The 12,833-nt window shown below is 47.5% G+C and overlaps 1 protein-coding gene across 6 annotated transcripts in view; it reads right to left on the reverse strand.

Moving 5' to 3' along the window:
* Positions 1-12,833, reverse strand: part of LOC142599167 (kinesin-like protein KIF2A) — a 96,881-nt gene that overhangs the window by 21,993 nt on the left and 62,055 nt on the right. The window lies entirely within an intron of this gene.

Consider the following 12,833-nt stretch of genomic DNA (forward strand, 5'->3'; position numbering starts at 1 on the left):
CACGCTAGAAGGCTGAATACATTTTCTTGATGAAAGAGGCAAAGGAAGACCCAGAAGAGCGGTAAAGCTGCAGACCATTATCCACTCTTCTCACCACTTGGCCACCAGTGTGCAAATATCCTCTCCTCTTTTCAGGGAACTGGGGAGGACGGGAGGTAATTCCAGGCTAAGGTGTCTCCTACATCTCCCTCGATTCAATATATGCTGTTCAGAAACCTGTCAGATCTCTAGACAGACAGCTTTTTTCTGCATACATCTACTTATCACAGTGTGTTGGTTTTGCATGGCAAGGTTTTGGTAGCGGGGGGGCTACAGGGGTGGCTTCTGTGAGAAGCTGCTAGAAGCTTCCCCTGTGTCTGACAGAGCCAATGCCAGCCGGCTCCAAGACGGACCCGCCGCTGGCCAAGGCCAAGCCAATCAGCGCCTCTGTGATAACATATTTAAGAAAGAGAAAAAAACAGTTAGAGAGCGCTTTTGCAGCCAGAGAGAGGAGTGAGAAGATGTAAGAACATCTGCAGACACCAAGGTCAGTGAAGAAGGAGGGGGAGGAGGTGCTCCAGGCGCCGGAGCAAGATTCCCCTGCAGCCCGTGGTGAAGACCATGGTGAAGCAGGCTGTCCCCCTGCAGCCCATGGAGGGAGGATGAAGGGGTGTAGCGATTCCACCTGCAGCCTGTGGAGAACCCCATGCTGGAGCAGGTGGAGACACCTGAAGGAGGCTGTGGCCCCGTGGGAAGCCCGCGCTGGAGCAAGCTCCTGGCAGGACCTGTGGATCCATGGAGAGAGGAGCCCACGCCAGAGCAGGTTTGCTGGCAGGACTTGTGACCCCGTGGGGGACCCACGCTGGAGCAGTTTGCTCCCGAAGGTCTGCACCCCGTGGAGGAGACTCACGTTGGAGAAGGCCGTGAAGGACTGTCTCCCGTGAGAGGGACCCCACGCTGGAGCGGGGGAACAATGAGTCCTTCCCCTGAGGATGAAGAAGCGGCAGAAACACCGCGTGATGAACTGACCGTAACCCCCACTCCCCGTCCCCCTGTGCCGCTGAGGGGGGCGGAGGTTGAAGCCAGGAGTGAAGTTGAGCCCGGGAAGATGGGAGGGGTGGGGGGAGGTGTTTTAAGATTTTGGTTTTATTTCTCATTCCTCTACTCTGTTTTGCTTAGTAATAAATAAGATGAATTCCCTCTCTAAGTTCGGTCTGGTTTGCTCGTGATGATAATTAGAGAATGATCTCTCCCTGTCCTTATCTCGACCCGTAAGTTTTACCTTTTCTCCCCTGTCTAATGAAAGAGGGGAGTGATAGAGCGGCTCTGGTGGGCACCTGGCCCTCAGCCAGGGTCAACCCACCACACACAGGAACAAGCGAAGCAAATGCGAGAGCTCAATTCAAACAATCATAAAGATGCACTGAAGATTTTTTTGTCTTTCCCTCCTTCCTTTCAACTGTAATTCAGAGTAAGTCATAACCACCCAAGTGCTCTTCTTCCCACATCAGTATCTTAAGAAAAAACATTGCTGATTAAATTCTTGATAAAAATTACATGTAAAGAAACACTAAAACCAGAATGTCACAAATGGTCCTAGTACTGAGAAACTACATCAAAAAGTAACAGGAAGAATGAGTTTGAAAGCAGTATCTCATCATGAAAGGATTTTCTTATTCTTAATTATAAAGTGATTGCAGTTATGTGAATAAGAAAATAAAAAAAGAATTCAAGCATATTTCCACTCACTTTAAGAGGTGAGTTTTTACGTGATTTAGAACTATATTGAATGTAAAAGGAAGGAATGCAACCTTTATCACAAATTAAAACATCCATAGATCATGGATTATTCTCGATGGCATTCTCATGCATTATAACAGGAAAAAGTGTTAGGTCAATTCTATGAGAATAAATAAAAAAGCTTCACCAAAACGAAGACAGCTTGTTACCACTTTAAGGAGTGGTAAGGGTGATGGTGAGAATTTCATGAAACATTCAGAAATGTTAATCCTTCTATGTACAGAGAGCAATTCCACACAGGCTAACTTTCCAAACCTTCTTCAGCAGTGTGGATACATCAGCTAGAGATGCACAGTTTAGCTTTCTGATCCTGAATAGGATTTATGAAGATATGTCTCAGTGGAAAGACAACAATCTTGTGTTTATATTAAAAAATGAAGAAGAATAAAAGATTAATAAAAAATGCTATTGTTAGAACCATACTTAACATCTAAAGAGAAGACTAGGCTGCCCTAACATCATGGTTTTCATGTTGTGGTCTGCAGATTTCTGTGTCCTGTAGAATAATTCTAAGGAACCTATGTGTTCTGGTTTAACTTGGCAGGCAACTAAATACCACACAGCTGTTTGCTCACTCCCATCCCACAGTGGAACAAGAGAGAATTAAAAAAAAAAAATTAAAATCGTGGGTTGAAATAAAAACAGTTTAATAGGACATAAAAGGAAGGGATAATAATAATAACAACAACAACAATAATAATAATATACAAAATCAGTGATGCACAGCACAGTTACTGACCACCCACTGACCGAAGCCCAGCCAGTCCCCAAGCAGCAGCCCCTGACCAGATTTCCCCTAGTTTATATGCTAGGCATGATGTCATATGGTATGGCACATCCCTTTGGTCAGTTTGGGTCAGCTGTCCTGGCTGCATCCCCTCCCAACTTCTTGTATACCCCCAGCCTACTCGCTGGCAGGGCAGTATGAGAACCTGTCCTTGACATAGTGAAAACACTGCTCAACAACAGCTGAAACATCAATGTATTATCAGTATTATTCTCATCTTAAATCTAAAACACAGAACTATACCATACCAGCTACTAGGAAGAAAATGAACTCTCTCTCAGCCGAAACCAGGACACTATCCACCCCTTATTCAATACCATCTACATCATGCCCAAGTCCCACACTTTCCGACACATCCCAATTAATCACCACCACCTTTCCTGTCTTTAAATATATATATACACAAAGATATCATTCCCTTACTCTATGGGCCATCCCTCTAAAATGTCTGTTGAGATAATTTATTCCATGACTTTGGGCTCCATCTGTCATAACAGTCCATCAGGGCCGGAGAGATGGTGTGTAGTGTTGGACTGCTACATGCTGAAGCCAGTTCTGTTCCATCACTGCTGTGCTTGTCTAGTTCATCACTGAACTTTACTCACTTTCATCAAAATTCATTACTCATTAATCTGGGTGATTGTTACTGTTATACCGTTGATATGCCATATAGCAACCATAGTAATGATGACATACAGCATTATATAACAATTAACATGATACAATTCAAATCATTGGCTATTCCAAATCAAAATCAGAACCCCTTGAGGTACACATAACTTCCGCATCTTTCTGCATTGCCCACCAAATGCACCCAGGTCCTTGACAAAAAAAAAAATCCCATGGATGGGTTTGCCTTTGCCTGAGGCAGGAATAACCCATGCTGTCTTCACTAATATATTCTTCATGTGCATGACAGGGACTTTATCCCTTTCTACAGTACGTAAAAGTTTTGATGGGGCAGGGCCAACTTGATTAGCAGATCCCTAGTGTGGACTAACCAGGTGGCCTTTGCTAAATGTGTGTCCCAGTGTTTGAGGGTCTCACCACTCGTTGCTCTCAGTGTATTCTTTAGCAGTCCATTGTATCGTTTGATTTTCCCAGAGGCTGGAGCATGATAGGGGATGTGAGACACTCACCCAATGCCATGATCTTTGGCCCAGGTGCCTATGAGGCGTATGTGACATACTTTTACAATTAGATTCTCTAGCTGGGCAGAAATATCTTCATAGAATGAATTAAGAATCATAGAATGGTTTGGGTTGGAAGGGACCTCAAAGATCATCTAGTTCCAACCCCCCCTGCCACAGGCAGGGACACCCTCCACTAGACCAGGTTGCCCAAAGCCTCATCCAACCTGGTCTTTAACACTCCCAGGGAGGGGGCCTCCACAACCTCTCTGGGCAACCTGTTCCAGTACCTCACCACTCTCACAGTGAAGAATTTCTTCCTAACATCTAACCTAAATCCACCCTCCTTCAGCTTAAACCCATTACCCCTCGTCCTGTCACTACATTCCCTGATAAACAGTCCCTCTCCAGCTTTCCTGTAGGCCCCCTTCAGGTACTGGAAAGCTGCCATAAGGTCTCCCCGGAGCCTTCTCTTCTCCAGGCTGAACAATCCCAACTCTCTCAGCCTGTCCTCATAGGAGAGGTGCTCCAGCCCTCTTATGAACTTTGTGGCCCGCCTCTGGACTCGCTCCAACAGCTCCATGTCTCTCTTGTACTGGGGCCCCCAGAGAGCTGGGTGCAGTCCTCCAGGTGGGGTCTCACAAGAGTGGAGTAGAGGGGCAGGATCACCTCCCTCGACCTGCTGGTCACACCTCTTTTGATACAGCCCAGGACATGGTTGGCTTTCTGGGCTGCAAGAGCACACTGCCGGCTCATGTTGAGCTTCTCATCAATCAATACCCCCAAGTCCTTCTCCTCAGGGCTGCTCTCAATCCATTCCTCACCCAGCCTATAGTCGTGCTTGGGATTGTGCCGACCCACGTGCAGGACCTTGCCCTTGGCCTTGTTGAACTTCATGCGGTTTGCACGGGCCCGCCTCTACAGCCTGTCAAGGTCCCTCTGGATGGCATCCTTTCCCTCCAGGGTGTCGACCACACCACACAGCTTGGTGTCGTTGGCAAACTTGCTGAGGGTGCGCTCGATCCCACTGTCCATGTTGCCAACAAAGATGTTAAACGGCGCTGGTCCCAGTACTGACCCCTGAGGACCGCAACTCGTCACTGTTCTCCACTTGGATATTGTCCTGGTTCTGGCAAGGATAGAGTGAATTTCACAATGAGTCGGAACAGGTGACCCAAGCTGGCTGGGGGCTATTCCATACCATGTGACATCATGCTCACCATAAAAGAGGGGCTAGTCGGGAAGGGGCGGAGGCAGCGCGGTTTCGGCGAGGTTCCGGGACGGGCTGAGCGTCCGGTGGGTCAATCGTTGGATCGGTAAATTGTTCTCTGTTATCACCCATTGTGAATATCTGTTATCAGCACTGTTGTTGATTGTTTTCCCTCTCCCTTGCTGTCCCAGTAAACTGCCCTTATCCCAACCCTCGAGGCTTTGCCGTTGTTTTTCCATTCTCCTCCCCATCCCACCAGGGGAGGGGTGAGCAAGCGGCGCGTGGCGCCTAGCTGCCGGCTGGGCCTAAACCACGTCAGACATTGAGCCATTGACCACAATACTTTGAGTGCAACCATCCAGCCAATTCCTTGTCCACTGAGTGGTCCATCCATCGAATCCATGTCTCTCCAATTTAGAGACAAGGATGTCATGCGGGACAGTGTCAAAGTCCAGGTAGATGATGTCAGTTACTCTTCCCTTATCCACTGACGCTGTAACCCCATCCTAGAAGGCCACCAAATTTGTCAGGCATGCTTTGCCCTTAGGGAAGCTGTGTTGGCTGTCACCAATCACCTCCTTATTTTCCATGTGCCTGAGCATAGTCTCCAGGAGGGTTTGCTCCATGATCTTGCCAGGCACGGAGGTGAGACTGACTGGCCTCTAGTTCCCTGGGTCTTCCTTTTTTCCCTTCTTAAAAATGGGGGTTATGTTTCCCCTTTTCCAGTCAGTGGGAACTTCACCGGACTGCCAGAACTTCTCAAATATGATGGAGAATGGCCTGGCCACTTCATCGGAGTGTGTCAGCCCAGACTGATTTGCCTCTGCGCTGCCAGTTGCTCTGCTTCCACTGCTGTAACCACCCCAACAGGGCATTGGCCACCATCCATGAGTCAGTATAGAGGTAGAGCATCAGCCACTTTTCTCTTTCAGCAATGTCTAAAGCCAGCTGGATGGCTTTCACCTCTGCAAACTGGCTCGATTCACCTTCTCCTTCAGCAGCTTCTGTGACTCATTGTGTAGGACTCCATACAGCAGCTTTCCACCTCCAATGCTTTCTGACAATATGACAGGACCCATCAGTGAACAGGGCATACTGCTGTTTATTATACAGTGGGGCCTCTTAAGCATGCGTCACCGCCTCCTCTGGCAACATTCCAAAATTTTTGCCTTCTGGCCAGTCTGTGATCACTTCCAAGATTCCTGGGTGACTGCAGTTTCCTATTTGAGCTCATCGTGTGATCAGTGCAACCCACTTAATCCACTTAGCATCAGTTGCATGGTGTCATTCTCACTGGCTGCGGTGTAGAGCACATTTTTCACATCTGGTCCTGCCCAGACTGAGCTACGGCATGAACTATTTCTTGGTTAATTTGTTCAAAAGCTTGTCACTGCTCAGGGCTCCATTTGAAATCATTCTTCTTCCGGGTTACATGATAGACAGGGCTTACTATCAGACTCGGAATTCGGAATGTGCATTCTCCAGAAACCCACAACACCTAAGAAAGCCTGTGTTTCCTTTTTGTTGGTTGGTGGAGACATGGCTGCGATTTTGTTGATAATATCCATTGGGATCTGACGGCATCTGTCTTACCATCTTATTCCTGGAAAATGGATTTCCCGCACAGGCCCCTTGACCTTACTTCGCTTTATGGCAAAGCCAGCCTGCAGCAGAATTTGGATTATTTTCTTTCCTTTCTCAGAAACTTTTTCTGCTAAGTTGCTCAGGGCCCAATTTGAATTCATTCTTCTTCTGCATCACTTGATAGAGAGGGTTTACAATTAGACTGTAATTTGGAATATGCATCCTCCAAAACCCCACAATGCCTAAGAAAGCTTGTGTCTCCTTTTTGTTAGTTGGTGGAGACATAGCTGCTATTTTGTTGATCACATCCATTGGGATCTGATGGTGTCCATCTTGCCATTTTATTCCTAAAAACTGGTTCTCCTGTGCAGGGCCCTTGACCTTGCTTTGTTTTATGGCAAAACTGGCCTGCAGCAGGATTTGGACTTTTTTTTTCCCTTTCTGAAAAACTTCTGCTGTGTTGCCCCATACAATGATGTCATCGACATATTGCAGGTGTTCCGGAGCTTCACCCTGTTCCAGTGCAGTCTGGATCAGTCCATAGCAAACGGTGGGGCTGTGTTTCTACCCCTGGGGCTCTCGATTCCAGGTATACCAGACACCCCTCCAAGTGAAAGCAAACTGTGGCCTGCACTCTGCTGCCAAAGGGATCGAGAAAAATGCATATGCCATATCAGTTGTGGCATGTCACTTGACTGCCTTTGACTCCAGTTCATATTGAAGTTCTAGCATGTCCAGCACAGCAGCACTCAGCAGCGGTGTGATTTCATTCAGGCCACGATAGTCTACCGTCAGCCTCCACTCTCCATTAGACTTTCCCACTGGCCATATGGGACCGTTAAAGGGTGAGAGGGTTCTGCTGATCACTCCTTGGCTCTCCAGTTGACAAATCAGCTTGTGGATGGGAACTGGGGAATCTTGGTTGGTGTGATATTGCCAGCAATGCACTGTTGTGGTGGCGATTGGCACCTGTTGTTCTTCGACCCTCAGCAACCCCACAACAGAAGGGTCCTCCGAGAGACCAGGCAAGGTAGAGAGCTATTTAATTTCCTCAGACTCTAAGGCAGCTATACCAAAAGCTCATTTGTACCTTTTTGGGTCCTTGAAATGCTCTCTCCTGAGGTAGTCTACGCTGAGGATGCACGGAGCCTCTGGCCCAGTCACAATGGGGTGCTTTTGCCACTCATTCTCAGGTAGGCTTACTTCAGCTTCCAATACTGTTAGTTGTTGGGATCCCCCTGTCACTCCAGAAATACAGGTGGGTTCTGCCCCTTCATGGCTTAATGGCATTAGGGTACACTGTTCACCGGTGTCCACTAGAGCCTTATACTCCTGGGGATCTGATGTTCCAGGCCATCTGATCCACACAGTCCAATAAACCCAGCTGTCCCTTTCCTCCACCTGGCTGGAGGCAGGGCACCTCTAATCCTGGTCATAATATTCATTACTCACTTCTTGTAAATACGAATCAGAAGTCCCTTTATTAAGATCGGGAGAAACATCAGCCCTTCTACTCTGTCTGGGGAACTGCCCACTGGAAACTGGAATAGCAATTTTCCTGGAAGAATACCCTTTTGTGATTTTTTTTTTCCTTGCAGCTCACGTACCTGTGCCTGTAGGGTCAAGGTAGGTTTTCCATCCAACTTCCTCATGTCCTCTCCATGGTCACCCAGGTAAAGCCACAGGGTGGCCCGTGGCGTGTCCCCACTATACCCTGTCTCTTGAGCAGAGGAATGCTTACCCCTAATAGCTGAGATACTGGTGCGTACAAGTGGGGAATTGGACATATCCTCTTTGATTTTCAGGACCTCCCAGGACAGTTTCTCAAACAGGTTTTCAGATTTTTCAGACAGTCTTTCCACAGCCAAGACACAGGCCCATAGGGAGGAAGAGAGACTTTCTTCGTATTGCCACAGTTGGCCAGCCAATTCATCCACCGTTTGTCCCTCTCTGTCTTTCCAGGTCATTACTGACAATGAGTTGGCATACAGTGATGGTACACTCCGTACAAACTTCTGCCACATGGGTCATGTGCACTTGACTTCATCTGCATCCATGGATAACTGCTCATTGTCCAGGTCATTTTAAATTACCTCCAGCACAGCTAATTCCCTCAAAAGTACTGGATATCTCTCTCCATGGTGGTCCACTTGCCTGGATGACATACATCATCTTCACTGAAGGGATACCTTTCCCTCATGCCTGACAAGAGGCGCCTCCAGAGGCTGAAGGCTTGTGTCCCTTTTCTGACTGCTTTGTCAATGCCCCCTTCTCCAGAAAGGCATCCCAGCTTCTTGGCTTCCCTACCCCTAATTCCAGGCTACTGGCCCCATTATCCCAGCATCGGAGCAGACAGATGATAATGTGCTCACCTGGATGACAGCTGAAATCTTTTCACATATCTCACAGCTCACTCAGGGATAGGGATCAGGTGATTACTGTCTCGTTTAAGGATTATGCCTCTTCCTCCTGTTCTCGTGATGGCCCTGCTTCTTCATCTTCATCCCTCACTAAACGATCTGACTTTTGTATCCAGTATTTCTTCTTGAGTATAGGGGTGACTGATACCGCATGGGTTGGTTCTCTGGTTTAGCTGCAGTTCCTGTCACCGGGGTTGGAGTAACCGTAGTGCCTGTCGTGGAGATTGTAGTAGCCACAGTGCCTGTTGCCAGGGTTGGAGTAGCTGCAGTGCCTGTCATATTGTGGTCAGATCCAGAGACCTTCTCTTCCCCTTGAGGGTACTGAATAGTGTTGAACAGGGCTCAATAGGCATGGGTCAGACCCCAGCACATTGCAGTGATTTGTGTGTCTCTGGAATTGCCAGGGTGACAGTACACTTTTTCCAAATATTGCACTAGTTTTTCAGGATTCTGCACTTGTTCATGGGTGAAGTTCCAAAACATTGGAAGTTCTCCCTATCCTAGGTACTTGCCCATACTATCCCACACACCCTGCCACTCATAACTATCCAGCCTTGGGGCAGATCTCTGGGTGGTATTCTTAAATAGTTGTTTAACCCTAAACAAGAACTGAAACACATTCAGGAGGCACAGCAATAGGAACATGCTGGCATGAACATCCCAAGGATATCTGAAATTCTCAAGAGCTATTGTAACTAGCCTGGAGGAGAAGGGGAAGGTGAAGGAGGCGGGGAAAGTGTCCCCCCTTGTCTCCCCCACATATTGGCCCTCCGAGGAGAAAAATTAAAAAGTGTAATTATTAATAGTTTCTGAGAGATGGTTCATGAAGTATGGAGATGATGGCAATGCTGAGTACAAATACGAAATTAGTCTCATAACCAGTAATTTTATCATATCATAAGCCAGTGTTACATAGTACAGCGCAATGATACCCTTATTCCTGCTCCTAGAGATGATATTAGGAAGAAACTCTTTACTGTGAAGGTGGTGAGACTCTAGAAAGGTTGCCCAGAGAGGTTGTGGAGGCCCCCTCCCTGGAAGTGTTCAAGGCCAGGTTGGATGGGGCTTTGAGCAACCTGGTCTAGTGGAGGGTGTCCCTGCCCATGGCAGAGGGGTTGGAAATAGATGATCTTTAAGGTCCCTTCCAACTCAAACCATTCTATGATTCTATGATAAACAGCACCACAGGAAATATATACAAGTAAGGTGTTACATAACAGAACTCTGAGAACAAGCACAACAACTCTGAGAGAAAAAAAAATCAACATTCTGACCAGCGACTCTTAAACTAATATAATGAATGCTTATAGCAAATTTGTTTTAACACATTTTGGTCAGATCTTTTGTTATCTCAAACCTTCGTGCCCCATGTTGGGCGCCAGAAAGGACTGTCGTGGTTTAACCCAGTAGGCAGCTAAACACCACACAGCTGTTTGCTCACTCCCTCCCCACAGTAGGATGGGGGAGAGAATCAAAAAAAAGATAAAACACGTGGGTCGAGATAAAGACAGTTTAATAGGACAGAAAAAGAAGGGAAAATGCCACTACTACTACTACTAATGATGGTAAAAGAATATACAAAACAAGTTATGCACGGTGCAATTGCTCATCACTCGCTGACTGATGCCCAGCCAGTCCCCGAGCAGCAGACCCGGGTCAGATTTCCCCCTAGTTCATATGCTGACCATGACATCATATGGTATGGAATATCCCTTTGGCCAGTCTGGGTCAGCTGTCCTGGCTGTGTCCCCTCCCAGCTTCTTGTGCAACCCCAGCCTCCTCCCTGGCAGGGCAGTATGAGAAGCTGAAAAGTCCTTGACTTAGTCACAACACTGCTCAGTAATAACTAAAACATCAATGTATTATTAACATTATTCTCATCCTAAATCTAAACCACAGCACTATACCAGCTACTAGGAAGAAAATTAACTCTATCCCAGCAGAAACCAGGACACTGTGAAAAGTAACCAACACAAATGTATTCGGTCTGGTTGGGATGGAGTTAATTTTCTCCATAGCAGCCCTCAGTGCTGCGCTGTGTCTTGGTAGCTAGCAAGGTGTTGATAACACACCAGTGTTTTGGCTACTACTGAGCAGTGCTGGCACACATCAAGGCTGTCTCTCCAACATTCGCCCACCTGACCCCCAAAAGGTCAGTAGGCTGGGGGCGGGCAAGAGCTTGGGAAGGGACACAACCAGGACAGCTGACCCACACTGACCAAAGGGATATTCCATACCATATGATGTCTGCTCAGCAAAGGAAAGGAGGAGGAGGGGGGGGTCATTCATTAATTATGATGTTTGTCTTCCGGAGCAATTGCTACACGTACTGAAGCCCTACTTCCCAGGAAGTGGCTGGACATCAGAATAAATATTTTGATTTCTTTCCTTTGCTTCCGTGAGTGCCTTTGCTTTTGCTTTATTAAACTGCCTTTATCTTGACCCACAAGTTCTTTTCCATCTTATTTTCTCCCCCCTATCCTGCTGAGGAGAGGGGTACCTGGTGGCCAGTCAAGGTCAACCCACCTGTGGTGATTTGACCCTGGCTGGAGGCCAGGTGCCCACCAGAGCCATTCTATCATTCCCCTTCCTTAACTGCACAGGGGAGAGAAAATATAATGAAAGGCTTGTGGGTCGAGATAAGGACAGGGAGAGATCATTCACTAATTATCATCACCGGCAAAACAGATGCAACTTAGAAAAAATTAATCTAATTTATTACCAAGCAAAACAGAGTATAGTAATGAGAAATAAACCCAAATCTTAAAACACCTCCCCCCACCCCTCCCTTCTTCCCAGGCTTAACTTCACTGCAGAATTCTCTAATGCCTCCCCCTCAGCGGCACAGGGGGACGGGGAATGGGGGTTATGGTCAGCTCATCACACATTGTCTCTGCTGCTCCTTCGTCGTCAGGGGGAGGACTCCTCACATTCTTCCCCTGCTCCACTATGAGGTCCCTCTCACGGGAGACAGTCCTCCATGAACTTCTCCAACATGAGTCCTTCCCATGGGCTACAGTTCTTCACAAACTGCTCCATCATGGGTCTCTCCCACGGGGTGCAGACCTTCAGGAGCAGAGTGCTCCAGCATGGGTCCCCCACGGGGTCACAAGTCCTGCCAGCAAACCTGCTCCAACGTGGGCTCCTCTCTCCACGGGTCCACAGGTCCTGCCAGGAGCTTGCTCCAGCGTGGGCTTCCCACAGGGCCACAGCCTCCTTCAGGTGCCTCCACCTGCTTCACCATGGTCTTCTCCACAGGCTGCAGGGGGATCTCTGCTCTGATGCCTGGAGCACCTCCTCCCCCTCCTTCTTCACTGACCTTGGTGTCTGCAGAGTTTCTCACATCTTCTCACTCCTCTCTCTGGCTGCAAAAGCTACCACTCCTTTTTTTTTTTCCTTCTTGAATATGTTATCACAGAGGCGCTACCCCTGTCGCTGATTGGCTTGGCCTTGGCCAGTGGTGGGTCCGTCTTGGAGCCAGCTGGTATTGGCTATGTTGAACCTAGGGGAAGCTCCTAGCAGCTTCTCGCAGAAGCCACCCATGTAGCCCCTTCACTACCAAAACCTTGCCACGCAAACCCAAAATACCACCACAGCAAACAAGCCTAACAGTCAGTGTCTACTGCAGAGGGTTTGCATTTCCATAAGAAGAAACGTTATAGATGCACAAATAAAACCATTGGACATCTGTGCTTTTATCTGTCCTTTTCACCATCTGACAGAAGAATTCTGTTTTTCAGATTGACAGAAATGCACATTTATACAGTACACTACTATTCATCCCATCTATCCCAACTGCTTGTCCTCTTAACAGCCTAGAGCATATTCTGATGCCTTTCATACCAATTCTAAATTTGCCTTTGTCATTTAAAGATCATAACTCGCCAGTATACTTCCAGTCTACACCACCTTTTCCTAAATTC

The sequence above is a fragment of the Balearica regulorum genome, chromosome W (assembly GCF_011004875.1).
Source record: "Balearica regulorum gibbericeps isolate bBalReg1 chromosome W, bBalReg1.pri, whole genome shotgun sequence".
Taxonomy (NCBI): Eukaryota; Metazoa; Chordata; class Aves; order Gruiformes; family Gruidae; genus Balearica; species Balearica regulorum.